Genomic DNA, 24,232 nt, shown 5'->3' with positions numbered 1-24,232 from the left:
TTATTACCCCGTTTTCGTCCAGCTTGTTCCTAAACACCCATCGGGTGCCGATTACTCGATGATCTCGCGGAGGAGGGACAAGGTCCCAAAACTCATTTCTGGTGAACTGATTAAGTTCCTCCTGCATTGACAAAAACCAGTGTTCATCGAGTAGGGCTTCTTTAGGGTTTTTAGGTTCCATTTGCGAAACGAAAGCGAAGTGATAACAGAAATTACTTAGCTTAGATCGAGTTGTTACACCCTTTGAGATATCTCCGAGAATGTTGTCGATTGGATGGTCTTTGGAAGACTTCCAAGCTTGAGGGAGATCATCGTTTGAAGGCGGATGAACTACCTCGGTTTCCTCATGGTGTACATCTTTGTCCTCCTCAATTTTGACTATGTCGGGTTGATCAATACCCGGCTCGCCACCTTTGAGTATGTCTTTGGTAGATGTACCTGCACCATGAAAAACACTACCCTTTCCGACGTTTCTCGGATTGGATTCATCAAAAGTGACATGTACAGACTCTTCTACAGCAAGTAATCGTTTGTTGTATATTCTATATGCTTTGCTAGATTGAGAGTATCCAAGGAAGATACCTTCGTCAGCCTTGGAATCGAATTTTCCCAAGTTTTCCTTTCCATTATTCAATACAAAACATTTGCAACCAAAGACATGTAAGTGAGAAACATTTGGCTTTCGCCCTTTTAAAAGTTCATACGGTGTTTTGTTTAGAATGGGGCGAATGAGCACCCTATTCAGAACATAACAAGCCGTACTAATGGCGTCGGCCCAAAAATATTTCGGCAAGCCACTTTCGTTGATCATTGTTCTTCCCAATTCTTCCAAAATTCGATTTTTACGCTCCACAACCCCATTTTGTTGAGGAGTACGTGGAGCGGAGAAGTTATGATCAATACCATGGTTACCGCAATATTCTTCAAATAAGTGATTTTCGAACTCACCCCCATGATCGCTTCTAATTGCAACAATGTTTGTATTTAGTTTATTTTGGGAAAGCTTAGAAAATCTTTCAAAGGCGGCGAACGTATCGCTCTTGCTTACTAAGAAAATAGTCCAACAAAATCGAGAAAAGTCATCCACTATTACGAAACCGTAATAGTTTCCTCCTAGACTTTTAATCCTAGATGGCCTAAATAAATCCATATGAAGAAGCTCGAGAGGTCTCGTTGTTGAAACGATATTTTTGGATTTAAATGAGATCCTCGTTTGCTTCCCCTTTTGACAAGCATCACAAAGGTGATCCTTGGTGAACTTAATTTTGGGGAGACCTAGGACTAGATCTTTTGAGACTACTTTGTTTAGTAAGTCAAAGTTAACATGTGCTAAACGCATATGCCATAACCATAAATCTTCACTCATTATTACAAGGCATTTGTCACTTGTTAACGATTGTCATACGGTGAACTGACTTTGATGTGTTTTTGCTTTGGAAAGCAAATGCCGCGGATAGCAAGAGTCGCCACCGACTTTTCTTTTATCCAATAAGGAAAGGCGGAAAAGAACAGGAAAGACCTTGATTAGATTTTGGGTTCGGGAGGTACATTATACAAAGGGAAGGTGTTAGCACCCTTTGTATCCATGGTTATCCATGGGCTCTTAATTGCTTGATCACTTATGTTTTTCTTGTCTGAAAAAGTGTTTGTGAACTGCTTAGAAAATGTTTTGAAAAGAGAGTTTAACTTTGTAATGATTCTTGTACGAATGTATACAAAGTATTTATCTCGTTTAATTTTGAAAGCTGTTTAGAAAAATATAACTTGGCAATGATTCTAGTACGAATGTATACCAAGTGGTGATTTTCTAATAGATGTTTTGCAAAGTGTGAGGTGTGAAAAGTGTTTTAGGTTGCGAGTCAGCAATTAAGAGTTATACCTACCCCAAGGTCTTTATGGGCATTTCCTATCCTTATGAGGGTAAAACTGTCCTTACTATTGAGAAGTAAGTAGTCTTGTCCTTTTGGATTTAAGGGACATCGTAGGGTCATCGATTGGTCATTGAAGGCAACATTTGTAAGGATACCTTAGCATTCGAAGGGACGATCATCATTTAACCGTAGGCTACAGCGACGGGTCATCGAGGGACAAAATCATATATTCGCGGGCAACATCCGAGGGACTATGATTTATTTTATAGGGACATGATGATTTAATCGGAGGGTCTTTGCTAAGTATATCCCCACGTTCGCGGGACATGACCACAATACCGTAATACCGTAACACCGTAAGGCAACAAAGAGAGGTCCAAGATCACATATTCAAAGGCCCTGTTTTACAATCAATTAGGTAATTAGGATGAATCTCCACATTAAAATCAATTAAGTAATTAGGATGAATCTCCACATTAAAATCAATTAAGTAATTAGGATGAATCTCCACATTAAAATCAATTAAGTAATTAGGATGAATCTCCACAAGGGTATCCCACAAATAAAGTGGAATACCTAGCAAGCCACCTTTTCCGGGGATATGTGAATCCTTACAAAATTCAGCAAACAGGTCAGAATACCAAATCAGGGTGCAATCGAGAATTGCACCAAACAAAAGGAATCACAACAGTAATAATGTCAGGTAAACAGTGCATGGTGATGATAAAACGTGTCGGATTATTAAAGATCAGAACAGAAAAATCAGCGACTGTCATGTTCGCTGCTGCCTCGCCTAGCGAGGGCTTAGCGAACGCTCGCTACAGGTTCGCTTAGCGATGTGCTAGCGAACGACTGCGGGTTTTGAATTTTAAAACAGTACGACCTCAGCAAGCTTCACGCCCTATGGCTTCCATTACCGAAATTATATGGTTAAACATTCAAGATATTCAGATATATTTAAATCCACAGGCAAAACCTCAAATATATTTATGAATTCAATTATGATATCACATGTAAATTAAGAACATAAAGCGGTAATAGTAACGCAAACCTGTTTGCAATTGAATTGCAACCTTGAATTGGCAAGTCACTCTTGGGGTTGGCGCCGGATTGAATTGGGCGGAGGTAACCTTTGTGCAGATGAGTTTCCTTCAGGGTTCCTTTAGGGTTGCTCTGAATTCTCTGGGTTAGCCTCCAGGGTTTGCTGTCTGTGGGTGTTTGCCTTTCTCCTCCGTTTTCGTTCTCTCCCTTTTTCTGACTGAAGTTGTGGTATTTATAATGCTCTTTTTGTGACCTAATGGGCTCAGAATGAAGCCCAAAAATTCTGGTATTCGCAAGCTTCACTAGGCGAGTGGTGTAGCGAAGGGTTCACTAGGCGAAGGATTTGCTCGCCTAGCGAGCAAGCCAGTTTAGGCCATTTTCTGGATTTGGCCACCTGTATGCTGGGTCTTTGTTCCCTTAAGATCAATGCCTTGAGTAATGAGTTGGAGTGCCTTGAAAAATGTCTTGTAATATTAACGGGCAAATTTTGGGGTATGACAGCTGCCCCTGTTCAATATTCTTGAACCGAGAGAGTCAGAATGGTAGGTACGCCATTCGTGGTCTGGAGGTGGAAGATTATTGAACACTTGGAATGCCCCAAAAATTTGCACTTGTTAATTAGTCTTGACGGAGATGGGCTTAAAGATGCCATTCAGGAAGTTTGATGATGAGAGTTTCAGAGTGCGTCGTACATCAGACCAATTTGAAGACATGGGTGCCACACCGGGTCGTACGCTAGACCGTATAGTGAGTCATCCATTAGGCTGTCGACTTTGCTGGGGAGTCAGAGTGTGTCATACGCTGCTGGGGATAAAAGATCAGAATGGATCATACGCTAGATCGTATCTGAATAGCAGAATGAGTTGTCCATTAGGCGGGTGACTTCACTGGGGATGAAAGATCAGAATGGATCGTACGCTAGATCGTATCTGAGTTGCAGGATGAGCCGTCCATTAGGCTGTATCGGAGATGAAAGAGGAGTCGTACGCTAGACCACATTTCAGAATATACCGTATGCTAGGTAGTATCTGAGTTGCAGAATGAGTCGTCCATTAGGCTGTATCTGAGAAATAAAGGTCAGAATGGATCGTACGCTAGATCGTATCTGAGTTGCAGAATGAGCCGTCCATTAGGCTGTATCTGAGAAATAAAGGTCAGAATGGATCGTACGCTAGATCGTATCTGAGTTGCAGAATGAGCCGTCCATTAGGCTGTATCTGAAGAAAAGTAGTCGTACGCTAGACTACACCTCGGGATGTACCGTATGCTAGGTAGTATCTGAGGAATGAAGATCCGAATGGGTCGTACGCTAGACCGTATTGGAGTAGTTGAAGGAATCATATGTTGGGCTGAATTAAAATGAACCGTACGTTAGGCTGTATCTGATCGTATTTGCAATAAATGTCTGGGATGGGCTTAAAGATGCCACCATTAGGAGGATATCAGAGTGCTTGTCGGAATGGATGTTCATGTGGATTATATCTGAAAGATGTAGATGTAATCGATAAAGATGTCCGTATGAATGGATCTTTATTTTGACTGTATCAGGAGGATAATTAACCTGAAAAATAAAGTTAGCTTCATGCCATGTCATGATGCATGAGTTGTTTTATACTTGAAAATAAATGCAATAATTGTATGCATGCGTATGCTGTGAAATGATGTAATGAATGAATTATGCGTCTGACAAGTTCTTCCAGGGAACTCTACTGGGGAAATAAATCTCAGTCTTCTGGTTGGAGATATTTGTATTGATGACCCTTTCTTAGCTGGGGATACTTGACTTCTGTCTGATGGTAGAAATATTCAACAGAGCCTGGCTGGGGATGGAGGAGATGACCCGTCCGTCTAGTGATACCAATTTCTTCTGGGAAATAGCTGGTTTTTGTTGGGGACTAGAATTAGCAACCGGATTCATTGGAACGCATGGTTAGACCTTCTCCTTGATCCTGAAGTCTTTTAGTAATTGCTATTGCTATTTTATGTATGTATTTTGATAAACATCGATCATATTCAAATGCATATATCAATTCAAATTAAATCAATGGACGTTTATGCAAACAAAACAGAGAAAGTAAAATAAAAGCATCTTTTTTTGGAAATAAAATTGTATTGATTTTGAAAGAGGGCCTATAAACAGCCAATTTGTGTACAAGGAGACAGAAATCCTAGTAAGAGGAAATTGTCAAGAAAACAAAGAGAAAGCTATGCAGAAAAAGTCCTATTGATTTTAATTCCGCTACTGTCATTATGTCTTCAAGCCTCTCATCTCCTGCTGTCGGATAAAAGTGATTAGCTTGTTCAGTCCTTTGAACTTGGGTGAAGCTGACTGAGAACGGGACATAGTCATACGCTTTAATCCCTAATTTTTGCCTGGACCGCCTTTTCAGGTTTTCAGTCCACCAGGATACCCTTTTTTGCCCAAGCCGCCTTTTCAGGTTTTCGACTTGCCGGGTGTACATTTTTATATGTTTATCCCTAATTTTTGCCCGAACCCTTTTGGTTCGCCGGGATGCCCTTACTTTTGCCTAGATACGTCGACCTAGCGGGTCTCTTTTATGCGTAGTATTTTTTAACTATGTCCGCGTTCACAGGATGCGGGAAATCTTCGCCATCCATTGTAGCAAGCATCATGGCTCCACCAGAGAATACCTTCTTAACTACAAATGGCCTTTCGTATGTGGGAGTCCATTTGCCTCTGGGATCACCTTGTGGTAGAATGATACGCTTGATCACCAAGTCGCCAATTTGATATACCTGTCTCTTGACCTTTTTGTTAAATGTCTGGGTCATGTGCTTCTGATATATCTGCCCATGACAAACAGCCTCAAGTCTCTTTTCATCAATCAAATTGATCTGATCGAGTCGAGTCTGAACCCATTCATCCTCGTCTAAACCTGCCTCTTTCATGATTCTTAGAGAGGGAATCTGAACTTCCACTGGTAAGACGGCTTCCATTCCGTAGACTAAAGAGAAAGGAGTTGCCCTTGTCGAAGTGCGCACTGAAGTGCGATAACCATGAAGAGCAAAGGGTAACATCTCATGACAGTTTTTGTATGTTACTGTCATCTTTTGTATGATCTTCTTAATATTCTTATTAGCATCTTCCACGGCGCCGTTCATCTTTGGCCGGTACGGAGAAGAGTTATGGTGTTTTATTTTGAACTGCATGCAGAGTTCAGCAATCATCTTGTTATTCTTCCGGAGAAAGCAGGTTTCTCAGATGTATATTTGATAAGATCCATCTAAGAAATCAATAAAGTGGTATGATTCAACATATACTGTCTTAGTCGGCGAGCAGCCTAAGCCAAAGCATAGCAAGCTTTCTCGAGCTGTGAGCATCTTGTTTCACAGTCGGTACCTTTTGCTAAGGTAGTATATTGCATGCTCTTTTCGACCAGACTCGTCATGTTGCCCCAACACACACCCTATTGAATTTTCTAACACGGTCAAATACATGATTAGAGGTCTTCCTTCAACTGGTGGCATCAGATTTATAGGTTCTTGGAGATACTTCTTGATTTTGTCAAAAGCTTCTTGACATTCATCATTCCATATCATCTCTTGATTTTTCCAGCGAAAACCTCTACATAGCCACGTAACATCCGACTCAATCTTTCTTTGACACTGTTTTCCAAGCCTGCTCCTATTTTGACTTCTTTCTTGTCTACTTCAGTGCCCAGATTTACAACCTCAATTGACTCCTCATGCGGCTGTATAGTCTTTTCTTCTTGCAGTAACAGTCTGGCAAGTTCCCCAGGGACTTCACAATCTTCCTCACCTCCATCCTCGGCTTGGTAGATCGGATTTTCAAAGTCATAATGAACAGTAGCAGAATTATTATCCACAGGATCCAGAGTGGATATGGATCGGCAAATTGTTACGTGAGTGTGTGCAAGAAAATATAGCTTATTTGAAAGATGACAGGAAAGATAAAGAGCGCAATATTTGAATGCAAAAAGGTCCATTGATTTATTGAATGTGAATATGCTTATGAAAATGACAAAACCTTTAACAAAATTTAATACATTAAAATAAGCAATAACAATTACTCCTGACTAAAGGAAATCAGGATAGTGTCTTCAGCCTTCCAATTGTCGAGTCTGTCACCAATTGTTGGGAAAATCCAGCTATCCAAGTCACAATCGTTATCAGCATCTTCTACAGCATTGACAGTCTTGTCATGATTAGGCAGAGGAGCAGTGATGACATTAGGAGTCTCCGGAGGATCAAATTCAATTTCTCCAGCGTCGATCATATCCTGAATCTTATTCTTCAACAACCAACAATCGTTGGTATCATGCCCGGGGCTATCAGAGTGATATGCACACCTGGCATTGGGATTATAACGAGGAGAAGTAGTGTTGACATTTGCAGGAGGGCCTCTGAGGGTGATTAGATTTGCCTTTAACATACCCTGCAGTGCTTGTGCTAAAGTCATATTGATCTTGGTAAACTGCCTTCTTGGCCTGTCTTTCCTGTGCTGGAAGTTTTGAGCTGGCGGTGCTGCAATTGTAACTGCTCCAATGGTATGGTCACGGTTTTTCTTGTTACGACCCCTTTCACTGTACACAGCACTTTATTCATTCTTTCCCTGATAGGACTTTTTGGTGCTTGCAGAGGTGGCCGCCTGTATCTTTCCACTTCGAATGCCGCTTTCAACGCGTTCACCTGTCAATATGAGTTCAGTGAAACCCGATGAAGAACTTCCCAGTAAATGGCTGTAGAACGGGCCCGTCAGTGTGCCCATGAACATGTCCACTAATTCTCGATCAGTCATAGGGGGTTTGACCCTGCCAGCCAAATCTCTCCATTTTTGAGCATATTCCTTGAAGCTTTCTTTAGAGCCCATAGTCATATTCGGCAACTGTAGCCGAGTAGGTGCCAATTCAGAATTATAATGGTAGTGCTTGTAGAAAGTTGTCGCTAAATCAGTCCAGGTGTGGATGTTAGAGCTCTCGAGCTGATAATACCACTCCAACTATGTGCCAGACAGACTCTCTTGGAAGAAATGGATCCATAGCTTCCTATCAGTGGTATACGGCTGAATCTTTCTCACGTAAGCTCTCAGATACATCTGAGGACAAGATGCCCCATCGTATTTAGTGAACGTGGGGATCTTGAATTTGCGAGGAATGACCACATCAGAGACTAGACCCAAGCTTTCAAAATCCAGACCGGGTGCCTTCTGACCCTCCATAGCTAGCATACGTTCTTCCAGCAGCTTGTACTTATCATCTTTTGGAGAGTACTGTTCATTTTCATAATCTTCATCGTCGTCCTCATGGTTGAAAGGATCAGCATTCTCATCTTCCGAATCATCTTCTGTCCCCTCTTCTTGATCCTTCGGAATTCTGATCTTGACTCCTGCCGCCTGTCCTTTAAGCCTTCTTCCCGGGTTAATGTAACTCACAGGTTTCTTGTCCTTTTTCTTCTCGAGCAAGAGAGCCTTCAGTTCTTCCTGCCCCTTGGATAAGCTCAAGATCATCTCCTGGAATTGAGCATTCTGAGCCTGGAGATCTTTGACAGTTTGTTCGAGAGCCATTTTTCTGTTTGCAATAGGAAGACCGTGAGAACATTGATCCCTTAAGAGTACCTGTTATGCAATGTTATGTTATGCTATGCAATGTATGAAATGTTTTCAATGTTTAAAGTCCTTGAAATGGTTAGTACAATGCCACGATGTCATGATGTTATGATGTTATGATGTTATGATGTCATGATGTTATGATGTTAAGTAAATAACAAGCACAAGCAAGTCACACAACCATCATTCCTAAGTTTTAGGGCTTGCATGAGTTCCATAGGTAAGTACCCTCCCCACTGAAGTTTGGTTGGTTCAACCTGTCCTAGAATAGTAACCGGGTTCTAAAAGGATCTCCAATCATTGACCTTCCTTTTAAGTCCACTTCAGTGCAACACCAAGTGGTTGACCGAAGCTTCCCTAAAGTCCAATCTCAAAGAGTGTAGTATCGAGTCTCAACCAACCCCAGTCGGAACCGAAGTCAGTTATCTCACTACTTTCTAATGGCCAGGATGAGTCAATTAGGGTTCTAAAGGTCTGGTTAATGCTTTGATGACACCACGCGGACACCAAATTTTTCCTCAAGTAAGCATGAGGAACATCAGGACATCCAAAGTGTCACATTAACCGTAGCCATCATTTTAACCATTCCAGTATACGCCGGATAGTCGTGATGATCTATTGCTACTTACCTAAGGTACACTAGATCCGGGTGTAGGATCTTTCACTCAAGCACAATATACCCAAGCAATCCCTTAAAAGTAAATCAGACAATCAGTGATCTCTTTTTTTTTTTTTTTTTAAGGTAACCTCTCTTTGTTGTCCCCAGCAGAGTCGCCAGTTCTGTCATACGGTGAACTGACTTTGATGTGTTTTTGCTTTGGAAAGCAAATGTCGCGGATAGCAAAAGTCGCCACCGACTTTTCTTTTATCCAATAAGGAAAGGCGGAAAAGAACAGGAAAGACCTTGATTAGATTTTGGGTTCGGGAGGTACATTATACAAAGGGAAGGTGTTAGCACCCTTTGTATCCATGGTTATCCATGGGCTCTTAATTGCTTGATCACTTATGTTTTTCTTGTCTGAAAAAGTGTTTGTGAACTGCTTAGAAAATGTTTTGAAAAGAGAGTTTAACTTTGTAATGATTCTTGTACGAATGTATACAAAGTATTTATCTCGTTTAATTTTGAAAGCTGTTTAGAAAAATATAACTTGGCAATGATTCTAGTACGAATGTATACCAAGTGGTGATTTTCTAATAGATGTTTTGCAAAGTGTGAGGTGTGAAAAGTGTTTTAGGTTGCGAGTCAGCAATTAAGAGTTATACCTACCCCAAGGTCTTTATGGGCATTTCCTATCCTTATGAGGGTAAAACTGTCCTTACTATTGAGAAGTAAGTAGTCTTGTCCTTTTGGATTTAAGGGACATCGTAGGGTCATCGATTGGTCATTGAAGGCAACATTTGTAAGGATACCTTAGCATTCGAAGGGACGATCATCATTTAACCGTAGGCTACAGCGACGGGTCATCGAGGGACAAAATCATATATTCGCGGGCAACATCCGAGGGACTATGATTTATTTTATAGGGACATGATGATTTAATCGAAGGGTCTTTGCTAAGTATATCCCCACGTTCGCGGGACATGACCACAATACCGTAATACCGTAACACCGTAAGGCAACAAAGAGAGGTCCAAGATCACATATTCAAAGGCCCTATTTTACAATCAATTAGGTAATTAGGATGAATCTCCACATTAAAATCAATTAAGTAATTAGGATGAATCTCCACATTAAAATCAATTAAGTAATTAGGATGAATCTCCACATTAAAATCAATTAAGTAATTAGGATGAATCTCCACAAGGGTATCCCACAAATAAAGTGGAATACCTAGCAAGCCACCTTTTCCGGGGATATATGAATCCTTACAAAATTCAGCAAACAGGTCAGAATACCAAATCAGGGTGCAATCGAGAATTGCACCAAACAAAAGGAATCACAACAGTAATAATGTCAGGTAAATCGTGCATGGTGATAATAAAACGTGTCGGATTAGCAAAGATCAGAACAGAAAAATCAGCGACTGTCATGTTCGCTGCTGCCTCGCCTAGCGAGGGCTTAGCGAACGCTCGCTACAGGTTCGCTTAGCGATGTGCTAGCGAACGGCTGCGGGTTTTGAATTTTAAAACAGTACGACCGCATCAAGCTTCACGCCCTACGGCTTCCATTACCGAAATTATATGGTTAAACATTCAAGATATTCAGATATATTTAAATCCACAGGCAAAACCTCAAATATATTTATGAATTCAATTATGATATCACATGTAAATTAAGAACATAAAGCGGTAATAGTAACGCAAACCTGTTTGCAATTGAATTGCAACCTTGAATTGGCAAGTCACTCTTGGGGTTGGCGCCGGATTGAATTGGGCGGAGGTAACCTTTGTGCAAATGAGTTTCCTTCAGGGTTTCCTTTAGGGTTGCTCTGAATTCTCTGGGTTAGCCTCCAGGGTTTGTTGTCTGTGGGTGTTTGCCTTTCTCCTCCGTTTTTGTTCTCTCCCTTTTTCTGACTGAAGTTGTGGTATTTATAATGCTCTTTTTGTGACCTAATGGGCTCAGAATGAAGCCCAAAAATTCTGGTATTCGCAAGCTTCGCTAGGCGAGTGGTGTAGCGAAGGGTTTACTAGGCGAAGGATTTGCTCGCCTAGCGAGCAAGCCAGTTTAGGCCATTTTCTGGATTTGGCCACCTGTATGCTGGGTCTTTGTTCCCTTAAGATCAATGCCTTGAGTAATGAGTTGGAGTGCCTTGCAAAATGTCTTGTAATATTAACGGGCAAATTTTGGGGTATGACAATGATATTTCATTTAAGTCAAGCATATAGACATTGTTCACACGCATGCCATTAAACATACTCTTCTTATCATCATTATGTATAATTTTGCAACAATCTTTTGAAAACGATACATTGTATCCTTTGTCACATAATTGACTGATGCTAAGTAGATTGTGTTTAAGACCTTCGACAAGCAAAACATCAGAAATAGTAGTAGAGGAGGGATTACCTACACTACCTTTACGAAGAATTGCTCCACGGTTGTTGTCACCATAAGTTACATATCCCTTCTTCTTAGCCACGAAGTCAATGAAGAGAGATATGTCTCCTGACATGTGCCTTGAGCATCCACTGTCAAGAACCCATCTTCTCTCGGTAGTCTCGAGGCATTGTACATATGGCAATATAATTAACAAGAGAAGGTACCCAATGGCTTATTGGGTCCTGAATGGTGAGGAACGAAATGGTTGCATTTGGGCATCCATTGATAAATGCCTTTAGGAACTAAAAATCTCCTAAATCTACATTTAGCAATGGAGTGGCCTTTCTTGCAACAATAGAGACAAGAGAAATTTACATTTAGATTGCTTTTGCTATCTTCATCCTTTATAACATATTTATATTTTTGATATGGATTAACCATACTTTTTCGAAAGTTTGATTTGTCGATAGCAAAAGTAATCTTGGGCTCAAGAGCCTTGTCAAGTTTGGCCTTTAGGTTTCTTACTTCACCTTGCCAAATGTAACAAGTATCACACCCAAAGTTCATCATTCTACTTCTAAGGTCCTCATAACTTGTTTTTGTGCTTTCCACTATAGAAGCTTTAAGTGCCTCAAGTTTCCTTTCGGATTGTTGAATTTTATGTTCCAAATGTGAAAAAAAATTCTTATTTGAGGCAAGCCTTTTAAAGGCCTCTTTCGCTTCACAGTGTAAAGTATCAAAAGCATTTTGCAATTCATGATGAGACATACTAGAGGATTTTTCATATTTAGCATGTCGTACCTGTTTCTTTTTGTTCTTTTGATGAGCAGAGAGACATAGGTTTGCATTTTCATCTTCATCACTAGAACTTTCATCATTGGAGGAGTCGCTATCGCTCTCCCAAGCTATGTATGCTCTCCTTGGCTTTGATGGTTTCTTGTGTGATTTGTATGATTCTTTTTCTTTTGTCTTCTTGTTCATCGGACAGTCCGGTTTGTAATGACCCGGCTTTCCACACTTATAGCACGACCCTCTAGTCATTTTTCCTTTTGAGTCATCATTTTTAGAGTACCTAGATTGTTTCCGGAAGTTTACCAAGTTCTTCTCGGAATGTTGGATGTCGTTCTTTCTCACGTAACGGTTGTAGCGTTTAACGAACAGCCCCATATCTTCACTCTTGTCCTCTTCTTCTTCGTCGCTCGATGAATAATCACTTTGCTCTTTTGCTTGAGACTTTGAGGAGGAAGTCTTTAGAGATATTGATTTCTTTTCACTCACCTTTGCTTTGTCCTTCTTATCTTTCTTTTCGTGTTGTTCCAGACTCAAGAGAACTTGTTCGTGCTCTTGTAGTTTACCAAACAATGTTGTCAAGTCCAATATGGTAAGATCATTTGCCTCTTTGATGGCGGTCACTTTTGGCTTCCATTCCCTGTTAAGACATCTCAAGATCTTATTAGTAGCAATATCATTGGAAACAGGCCTACCAAGTGAATGTAATCGATTGATGAGATAAGTGAATCTCTTTTGCATGTCAGCAATGGTTTCCCCTTGCTCCATGAAAAAGAGATCAAACTCTTGTGTTAGTGTATTGATTCTAGCCAACTTAACATCGTTCGTCCCCTCATGGGCAATTTGTAGTGAATCCCACATGGCCTTAGCAGTAGGACAATGGGATACACGATAGTATTCATCTACACCTAGTGAGGAGATTAGGATATTTTTGGCTTTCCAATCATAATTGTATTTCTTTTCATCATCATCGGTCCATTGTGCTTCGGGCTTAGGCACTAATTCATTGTTCTCATTGGTCATGGTTATTTCAATTGGACCATTGAGAATAATGTTCCATATTTTTCTATCTATGGAGTTTATGTGTACCCGCATACAGTCTTTCCAATAACTATAATTTTCACCATTGAAAACGGGAGCTCTATTATAAGCCCCTTTAGGTTCGTTAGCCATTTTCTATCAAAGTTATATTTTGAAGCACGGAGTGAACCGGAGCTCCTGATACCACTTGTTAGACTATGGCACGGATCTAGAAGGGGGGGTTGAATAGATCCAAATTAAAAACTTGAGTCGGCGCTACCAATTTAAAAATTGGTTTTGAAAAATTGTTTTAAGTGCGGAAGCGGCCGAGGAAAATTTTAGTCTAGAACGAACCGTTATTGGAAAACCGGATATGCGTTAAGCTAATGGATTAGAGATAAAGTGAAATACAAATCACTACACTAATTGCACAATCAATGATATGTTTCACTTACTAGGAATCCTAGTTCCAATGATCCAAAATACCAAATCAAACTAGTTACACACTTAAGACAACTTTGGTTTAGGCAATTTCTCAAACACTTGGTGTGCATAAACACTCCAAGTGATATTTGTGTTGAGTAAGTAATTCAAATTTATCTAGTACAATATACTATTGTACTTTGGATTCAAACAGCAGTTTTAATTTCTTACTCAACTTATATCAACGTTTGAAAAAGTAGCTTAAACTAAAATCACTTAATTTTTAAGCTGAAAAACGATTATGCAGAAAATTAAAGAAGACAGAGATTTGATGAGGCAGTTCCCCCGCCGTCCTCGCTTCGGGGTACGTCTGCCCTCAATTCTAAAAATAGAATTGAGATGATTTAATTAGATATCACCTGTGAAATTTAACCGTTTATACAAGGATTGCAGAGCAAGTAAACAACAAAACTCTTAAGATGTTGAATGCTGCTTCCTATCCCTGTTCCTTGATTCAAGATGAATCAAGACCTTCGATCGTTGTAGCTAGACCTCCGATTCCAGCCACTCGTTGAGGAACCTTCCATTCTTCAACCCCTCGGCCCGACTGATCTCAATCACAACGAATCACACCCGAATCCTTCTCTTCAATAACACCGAATCCGCTACTAGACCGATGAAGACTTTCTCTTCTCAATCACCTTCGCTCAGCTGAATATTGATGAAGCAATTCGTCCAAAAACCCCCAAACACAAACCGGTCTTGGAGGACAAAACCCTAATGGTTTTATTCAAGAAAGAACCTGCCACAAGCTTCAACCCGCACCGGATTCTCCAATCACAGCTTCGAACCTTATCACCTTTAACCGAACACGAAGCACATCAAAAATGATTGTGTGTAGTTGATGTGTTATGAGATGTTGAAGATGAAGATGATGAATCTTGGACACCTATTTCACTCTTTCTTGTTTCCTTGAACACTTGAATTCAAATTGACAAATGTTGGTTGATAAAAGTGTTTTGACTTCTATTTATAGTAACTAGCAAACCAACCAAAAATAACAGCTTTTCAAACAGTGGAAAGTACTCCGAAAACTGAGTTTACGCACGAGCGGTCGACCATAGGTCGGCGTGCGCTAACCCGTGGGAAATGCGTCGACCCCTATGGTCGACTCAAAGGTTTCATGCGTTGGCCCGTGGATAGCATCACTATGCCATGCGCTGACCTGTGGTCGACACAAGGGTTTTATGCGCTGACCCGTGAGCTATGCGCCGACCCTTATGGTCGACTCAAAGTCTTCAAATCTGCAAAAATTTGTGTTTTGTGATTTTCATGCATTTCGTCATGATCACACTTTGTCCACATATGTTTTTAAGAATTATAACAGATTTAGATAAGAATAGGAAAGGATATGATAGGTAATGTGTTGCATTTGTTTGTAGACGTGCATGGTGGTCATTTGTCATCATCGAAACTTGCGATCGTATGTTGTCTGACTCTTTGCCATTGATTGACTCTGAGTGTGGAGTATTTTTCATGAACACACAAAAATGAAATGACCTAAAAATAAAATTAAATGGTTGATACGAAGCAATCAAAGTTTAAACCATGGGGTTAAGCTTCAGTGAGTGACTTAGAGTGCAATGGTAACTCATTTGAGTGAAAGGGATGAGTGGAACTACCTGATCGAAATCGATTTCAGAGTGGTGCTTCGATGATAATGGACTGATGAAGGGAGATGTTTGCAAGGTGAGTTAGTGTTTGGGAAAGCTTGAGTGAGGTTGAGGGATGGATTCTGGGTGGTTAGTTTAAATTGAAATACCTTGAAACTCAGAAAGAGTATCTCTATTTCTGAAGATGGAAATCGATTTTGCAGCAAAATGTATTTGGATTTTCAAGCTTATCTTTCAGATTGGACACCTTCCCCTATTTGGAGGGAGAAATGAGAGGGTTTTGTTCAGAAAGGTGTGAAGCTCAAAGATGACAAAATGAGAGGCTTGTAGAGGAAGCATTGCTGAGGTTCTGACCTAGTTTGCCTCCCCACTTGGTTTTTATGCACTCTAGAATGGAAATGGAGGGGCAAGGGTGGTTCAAACATGGTTGTGGTCCCTTTTGCTTTTAACCATTTTGGGAAATTTGAAACTTTTGCACATGGCTCGAGTTCTTTGGTTTGTGACCCTCTTGCATCCAAGTTGACTTCTAAACACATCTCACTATGATATGCAATGTGTTAGAGGTAAAATGGAATTTGAAAAAAGTGATTTGGGGACCTGGTGGATCAAAATGCAAATTCTGGCTGACTTGGTTTGGTTTGTGCATCATGACAATTGCCTATTTTTGAACTAAGAAATGAAATTAGCTCGTGAATTTTGCATGAAATTTGTGCCAAATGTTCCTTGCCATGTCCTTGATCAGATCCAAAATAAACCAAGTCAAAAGGAGTTGTGGTTTGGAAATGGAAATATGGTAAAGTGGTGGTCTTGGTTATGTTTTAGAAAATGCTAGGCATATTGGACCAGCTTGGCCAATTTAAAAATTGAAGTCCTTGCTCAATGAATTAGGTCTTGGACCTTGAAAAAAAGTTTAAGAGGAACTAAATTAGGGCATTTGGCTCAAAGAACATCTTGATATCTTGCAAGATGAAAAACTTATGGACTTTGGACCAAATCATAGGCCATTCTTGCCAAAATGTGACCAACCTACATGATCTAAAATCATAGGCCATTCTTTAAGGAACAATGGTGTATTTTTGAAGCTCATGTGATCATATCATGATGTAAAATGAGGCTTGGAGCTTTGTGGAGTGATTTTAGGTCAGTTCATGGGTAAGATCAAGGCATTGAAAGTCCAAAGTTAATGATCAAACCAAGTACTTGTGACATGAGTTGAGTGAGCGTTTGAATGGTGAATTATGGTTGAAACTGACCTAAATTGATGTTGAATGAGTAGTGGTGCGATAGGATGATCAAATAAAGCAAAGCCAATTATCAAAGGATGCCTAAATCAGGGTTTCTTGAATCATAAGTTTCATCAAGAACCATGGTCAGAAAAATTAGGGTTTGGTGATGCAAGGTATATATTGAGATGTTTAAAAGGATTGGGATTTGAACAAACTTTGGATTTTGAGGGTCCTCAATGACACGGTCAAGATTCAAGGTGAACCATGACTTGTACAAGCCAATGAGGGTCAAGAGCTAGGGTTAGGGTCATTGGGTGAGTAAATGAATCTTGATATATCTTCAAAGGGGACTCACCATCCAAATTGGGTTTGGATGAGATGACTTGAATGATCCTCCAAGCTTTTTGGATGCCTGAGGATAAAGATTTGGGTGAAGGTGGCTTGGGCACACCTTAACATGATTAAAGGGTCTTGAGCTTCACAGATGAATCTTATGCCTTTGGTTTGTGGGACATTGTGGATCATTAAGTACAAATTCATATGAGATGACATGTATGGGATGAAGGCTCATGAAATAGGGTTAAAGAGGGCGATGTGGAGGTAAGGTAAATTTGAGGGTATGACATATACTTATTCAATATATATTCTTTCTTATAAGTATAACCATTAAAATTTGCATTAATTACCAATCACATATACATGAAAGGTAGTTAAAATATTGAATGAATTAGGATTAGGCCTTAATAAGGGTCTTGGTTGATGTCTTTGTTCTTTCTAGTTTGTCTTCCCTCGATTTGTTTACTCGAATAATCTAGTTTTTTTTTAAAAAATTCTCAAAATAACCCATACATTAGATATTTTCCCATAATAACCAACTTTGAAGCATTAGTGTCATACTAATTGACAATTTCTCTCTAATTTAAAGAGGTGGCGCTAATTGGATTGGCCTCTGCACCTAGTGCTGCCAATTCAATTGGCGTCTATGTGTAAGTTTTAAGTGCAATCGCCAATTGGATTGGCACCAGTGTGTGTTATGTTATTTTTAGTATAAATAGATGTGGGGTGTGATTCATTTTTTCATATCTCTTCTCATTTATTGCAAATATGGTTCATCTTCGTCGTCACAAAAGAAATGTGATTTATTCGAGAGACAAGCCTCCGATGGAGATGCTCTTCTAGAACATCTGTAGTTTTAAGCAACTACATAGGGAGTTGATTCGTTGGTTAGACGGAGACATACCTGAAAGTTAAAAAAATAGAAGTATTGAGAGACACATGCCCTACGTGGGTGGGTGCGAGTTAAAAATGATAAGGATGTGAGGGAAATGATGTTTGGACCAAATGATATCAGTTTGATTGTTGTAATCAGTTAGAAATATTGTGTTTAAATGGTGTGGTTAAGTATTTTTATCTGTTTTGATATTTGTTGTATGTGTTGTTTATTTAGACTTGTCGTTGTTCGTTTTGTGATATTTGGTTTCTTGTTGGAAAGTGTTGTTGTTTTTAAGTGTGTTTAATTTGGGGTGGTGTCATACCCTAAAATTCGCCCTACCCTTCACATAATCATATAGGTCATTAACACCAAACATGCATATCATCCTCATCCATTCATTTCATTAGAATAAGCAGGGTTCAATCCGATTTACAAGTCGCGTCAGTTGGATTCACCAATCCGTTGCATATACAACCATCATTTCATCATCATGTTAATAATTGTTCCGATTAATTATAACTTCGTGTTGATTTCAATTTCAAATTAACTTTTGAAGTTTGAATTGATTTTGAAGTTAGATTTGCTCTTTGAAAATAAATTTGATTTTAGGAATCATTTCGTTCTTCTTTGAATTAATTTTGGAAATTCAAGTTAAGTTGGACGGTTCAAAATTGATTCTTGAAAAATCGAATTGGTTTTGGAAATTTAATCAGTTTTAGGAATCATTTCATCATTCATGTCAAATTGGTTTTAGAAGTTTCAACTTGATTTTAGAATTTCATTTCATATCAAATCGGGCCAAACTTGTTCATTTGCAATAAAGCCCATTCACCTTTTTTGTTGTTTTTGTTTATTCAATTATCCATTAGCCATGTACCAAGTTCATATCCATTTTGTCTAACCAAATCAACTCCATCCAATTTCCATTTTATCCAATTAACATCCATTTAAACCAAATTAATCCAAATCCCTTAAAACCTTTTTAATCCAATTTCATATCCAATTAACCATTCAAACCCATTTCCTTTGAGCTAACCCCTATTTTACCATTTCAAAATCCACAAAACCAATTAATGTCCATACTACAAATCCAATTTTAATCCAAACCTGTACAAGTCCAATTATCCATTTTCCATTAATTACAGTTGAATCTAAAATTCACCTTTTACATCCCTTATCATTAATCCATTAATTAATGTGCATTAAGAAAAATGAAGGAAATAATGTTGTGGAAAAAGAAGCAAGCCAAAGTGCATGGCAAAAAGCGGCTACCAAAGAGCCAATACAAGCCATAGCTACCGCGCGAGAGATGCAGTGCCAAAATCAATGAAACGCAGCTCACCTCAACAAAAGCAGTGCAGAAACGTAAGCCGTAAGCCATGAAATGCGATAACCATCAAGCCAAATCCAACAAGTGTAGCCAAGCCGACACTTCAGGCTGCTACGAAGTGCATCAAAAACCAAGAAACTGCAGCTGCTACCAAACGCAAAGACAAGCTGCTAGGCAACGCAATGAAAGGCAAATACGCCACCAGCTCCAAAACGCGAACCAACGGTAACCTGCATAACGTGAAAAAGCGGCAAAACGACATTGAGAAATTCATAAACGCAAGCTTCGAACTATATAAATACCTTGATTAACAACGAATTCGGGGCCCAAACAAAAATCTATAACCAGTTCTCACCATCGTCTTCTTCCCACCATCGCATCTCTAACCAACTTTTCTTCCATAACCATCACCGCGATTCCCTCTTCCGATCCCTTGACCAAACCTTCAACCAAAACCTTCAATCAAACCTCCATTTCCAATCCACAACAACTCTACCAATCGCACCATAACACGTTACTCAACCTTCACATCACAACAATATAATTCAAAGAAGAGTGAAGCAGATCCAAGCAACTGAATAAGAATCCATGACGGAATACGAATAAGGAAGTTATACGGGAAATAAAGGGAGAGGGAGCTGATAGTAGAGGAAGAAGATCGTGTAAACTCACGGAAACTTTGGAGCTCGCCGTCGTTAATTCAGGTTCACCGGAGCAATCTCCGTCGCCGGTCAACACGAGAACACGTGTTCTAGATCTGTCGTCATCGTGTGCTCTTCCCTGTTGCAAGGAATCAACCGGAGGGACGCATCAATCATCTTGGTTCATCGGAGTGTCCGTTGATTATCGGAGCGGTGGATCTTCCTTCGTCATCAACGGTAATAAGCTAATCGATTTTCTAGGTGGAATTTTTTTTCCTCATTTAGGTTAGCTTAGGAGAGGTCAGCAAGACTATGTGGAGAGGTGAGCTTGGGATGGCACGAAGTTTCGTCGCCGCCGGTGGTAAGCTGGCGCGGCGGAGTTGGTTAGACGTTCGTTAGAACATTCGGGAGGATGAAATAAGGGATATACATCCCGTTGAGGCAGCCTTGGGTCAATTGGGCCTTAGGCCCAGTTCTTCAGTGCATTTGCATACTGCACTTCACTATCCATACCCCCTCCGATTGGGCCTGTTGAATCCAAGGCCCGCAGGTTTTTGTCCACTTCCGTTGCTTTTGTTAGTCCATTAACATGAGTATAATAGTTGAATTAGAATTAGATGGATTTGTATTAATTAGCAGTAATATTAGGGATAATAATTAGATTATTAACGATTAATTAAGAAATTTTAGGATATTAATTGATTGTTAATTGTGAATATTAATTGTGATTAGAATATTTTAGATTTAACTTTGATTTTTGATTTTTGAGTTTAGATCTTGATTTGTAAATTGCGGATATTAATTGATTGTTAATTTTGGAATTAATTTTGGTTTGTTGATTAGACTTTAATTCGGTAATGATTGGTGAGATTTTCATTGGTCGGTTAATTGTTTAGATTTTATTTTGTTAATATTTTTAGAGTTGATACTTGGATTTAATTCTCTTATATTTTCTACTTTGATTCCTAATTTCTAACCATTAACGTCTAACATCTAATTTCTATTATTCCGCATCTAACCTCTAACTTTTAATTTCCGCTTCTAACACCTAATTTTTGTCATTTACCTTATGCACTTTTATTTTTATGTCACTTTTATTTTGCTTTTTATCATATTGTGCATCATTCATCCCATTCTAAAATGAACATAAAAAAGGCAAAGACTTAAAAACTACAAAAATAAGATAATTCCTTAACATGTAATGGACATTGGATAAGGGACTTAGAGACTCATTAGGACCCTTGCAAAAGGCCTTGGACAATCATTCGACCCGAACATGGAAAGGAGCATTCAAGATTCAAGCCAAATTGTAATCTTTATGTGCTTTCTAGTTTAGGACATTATGCACACACACGGCTTTCTCTTGGGCTACCAGACAATGAGACCTTTTATTTCCGCACTCCCTTGTACTCTACATGCACCCCCTCCCCTTTCCGATGTACGCATTTACTTGCTTTATTTTATTGCTTGTTAGCTACTCCTTAGGCATTAGGAACGTTCACCATTTCGCAACCAATAATCAAACCCTTGATCCAACGTCAAGCGGTCCTTTTCTTAAATAAAAAAAACAATAAGCAAACCCTTGATCCAACGTCAAGCGGTCATTTTCCAAATCAAATTCAAAAAACACCATAAATGGCGATTAGGATCGTACGTCACGAGCCTTAAGCGATAAAGAAGGGATCACACTAGAGCTTTTCTATACTCATTTTGAATGCTTCGAACACAAGACGTTTGGCTTGACCGTTTGAGGTATTCACCTTTATCCATAGTCTTTAGTGCAATCCGAAATCAATAACACTTTATCAAAAAAACATAAAAAACAACTCAACACATTCAAACCTTTTGTTTGAGCCTTAGGGCGACACCATCGAAAACCCTTCTTCAAGGTAATAAAATCAACAAAACAAACCAAACAATTTCAAAACCACGAACTACGAAGGCTCTGATTTCACACTTCAACAAGTGGGCATACGTAGGCACGAGGATCCATTCCTTGGCGAGCACACTAATTTAAAATCTACCTCCATTCCGCAAACCTTTGGCAAGCAAACATTCAATAACTGATACACACATAAGCGCAAACATCCTAGATGGTTCCCATGGAGTACCATAGATATGAGGGGTGCTAATACCTTCCCCTCGCATAACTGACTTCCGAACCTGTTCGTGGTTGCGACGACCATTCTTTGGGTTTTTTTCGATATTTTCCCTTTCCTTTGGAATAAATAAAAGCCTAATTTAGGTTGATTCCTCGTATGTGTGTATGTCTATCCTTTTGATTGCTTGCCTTATTTATTGCTTTTGCTTTGAATTTTATGATCTAACATGTGGGTTCCATTGGTTTTATGGTATCGATGGATACAAATCCGATTGCAAGTAGCCTTGTGGGAAAGACTCTCTACCCAAGTCTAGAGTGCAAACTTGAGATAGGAGAGGTTGAGTAGTATGGGCCACCGAGAAGCTTTTCTCGTAAGGGTCGATACGAGAACCTCGCTTAGAGTAGATTCTTTTGGAGACGTTGACGACCGTCAAGCTTTTGGCGTAAGTGATCAATGTCTTCATTAGGATCCATGACTCTAAGGACCTTTGTAGAATATTGAACCTATGGCCCATTAAGGTTGATGGTCGCGTAGTACGGGTCCCCGAGAAGCTTTTCTCGTGTGGAACGGTACGAAGATCTCACTCAAGGTAGATCTTCTTGATGGAGTTGACGACCGGCAAGTGTAAGACCCCAATTTTGACCCTAAGATCCCTCATGGCATCATATAATTTCACATTGCATTTGCCTCAAGGATCATAGCATCTTGGCTCCTTAACCCTAGGGTGGGAACTTTTGTGAGTTGGTTTAAGATCACCAAGCATGCTTGAATTGTATATTATTGCTTTTCTTATTTTGTTTACTAACCAAAAGCACAAAAATATGTCACTAACTTTGCTTGTTTTGTAGCTTGAGCAATCATGAGACCCAAGGCTCCTAGGTGGTCCCTTGCTCATTGAAATGACCAGGTGAAGGTGAAAGCAAGCATAACAATGGTTCCCAAATCTCTCATCTATCCTATAGGCCTCCAAAGTATCTCAATTCATCATTTTGATCAAAGCAAACCAAAGGGCTTGAGGCTTGTTTCCCAAGGAAACCCTAATTCATATGTTCATCAATTGTGCCTTGCTCATGAAGCAACCTCAACCCATGATCGAATACAATCAAGGGAAGTTCTTCCATTCATCATTTCATGCATATTTGAGCTTATTTGAGTGTCCTCAATCATCAATTCATCAAGATATGAGGTTTGGACTTGAGAAGTTTATCAGTCAATTCATCTAACTATTTTGAAGTACACTGAGACCTAACGTTTGATGTGTTTGTCAAATGGAGATGACCCCAAGAACAAAACGGTTCTTAAGAACCATATTAACAACTTTCATGTTCATCAAAAATTGATTTGAATCTTGGAAGGTCATCATCCATTTCAAAACATTATAGGTCATTTTGACTGAAACCTTAATTTTAGGTCAACTTCCCAAGGACATAACTCATTCATTTTTCATGATTTTGAGGTGGGATCAACTGAATTGGAAAGTTTAAGATGTCTACTTCATTTGTTATGTTGAGCAAAATTTCATAATCCTAAAATAAATACATGTGATAATGCAAAATATTATAGGTCACTTTGGACCAAAGGCATTGAAATGTGAAAAAGTCCAACTCCAAGTGCCCATAACTTCTTAATAAAAACTCCAAATGATGCAAAATCTAAGTCCAAATTTATTGTGTTGAAAAGATCTACAACTTTTATGTTGAATACTTTGTCATTTGGAGCTTGCATAATTGAAACAAAAGGGCTTGAAGCTTGGCCAATTTTGAAATTTTCACATGTACATGTTTTGCACCTTACACTTCATGATCAATTTTTACCAATTTCCAAATTTCAAATGAAGTTTTGGTCAACATAACAATTAATACTCATGCCGAAAGCTTTCCAACCATTACCCATAAGGCTATGTTTCAGTTTTGGAAATGCCATTTTCGAAGGGATGAACAATTTGGTACAATTTTGGAAACTCATTAAAATTGCATTGCATGAGCTCAGTACACATAATATGCACGTCCATTTTGATTCCATTTGACATCAGCTTGCAAAACCAAGTGGAATTGGGCCCTCCATGCGCCTGTACAGGCCCATGCATGGAGGCCCTTTCCATCCATGCACATGAAATGCTCATGTATACAGCTACATTTTGCTATAAATAAAGGGCCAAGGCTTCATAATTTCACAACCTAAGGGCACCTGTTATGCTGCACAAATCATTCCATAACCACACTCAAAGGAACTCACTCTTTCTTTCAAAATTTTCAGATCTAAATTTCAATTTCCTTGATTGATTTTTAGATCTACAGTTCCTAAGCCTTGCTCACCTTGATCCATAGAATACACTG

The 24,232-nt window shown here is 39.3% G+C and overlaps 1 long non-coding RNA gene across 1 annotated transcript; it reads right to left on the bottom strand.

Moving 5' to 3' along the window:
* Positions 1-18,926: 18,926 nt before the first annotated feature.
* Positions 18,927-20,438, bottom strand: LOC127118313 (uncharacterized). Its single transcript, XR_007802178.1, has 2 exons — positions 19,509-20,438; positions 18,927-19,383 (listed from the first exon to the last, which is right to left on the bottom strand). It is a non-coding gene; the product is annotated as an uncharacterized LOC127118313 (long non-coding RNA).
* Between the last annotated feature and the right edge of the window lie 3,794 nt (positions 20,439-24,232).

Source organism: Lathyrus oleraceus, chromosome 2 (genome assembly GCF_024323335.1).
Source record: "Lathyrus oleraceus cultivar Zhongwan6 chromosome 2, CAAS_Psat_ZW6_1.0, whole genome shotgun sequence".
NCBI classification, from domain to species: domain Eukaryota; kingdom Viridiplantae; phylum Streptophyta; class Magnoliopsida; order Fabales; family Fabaceae; genus Lathyrus; species Lathyrus oleraceus.
This window is presented reverse-complemented; position numbering and strand designations above follow the sequence as displayed.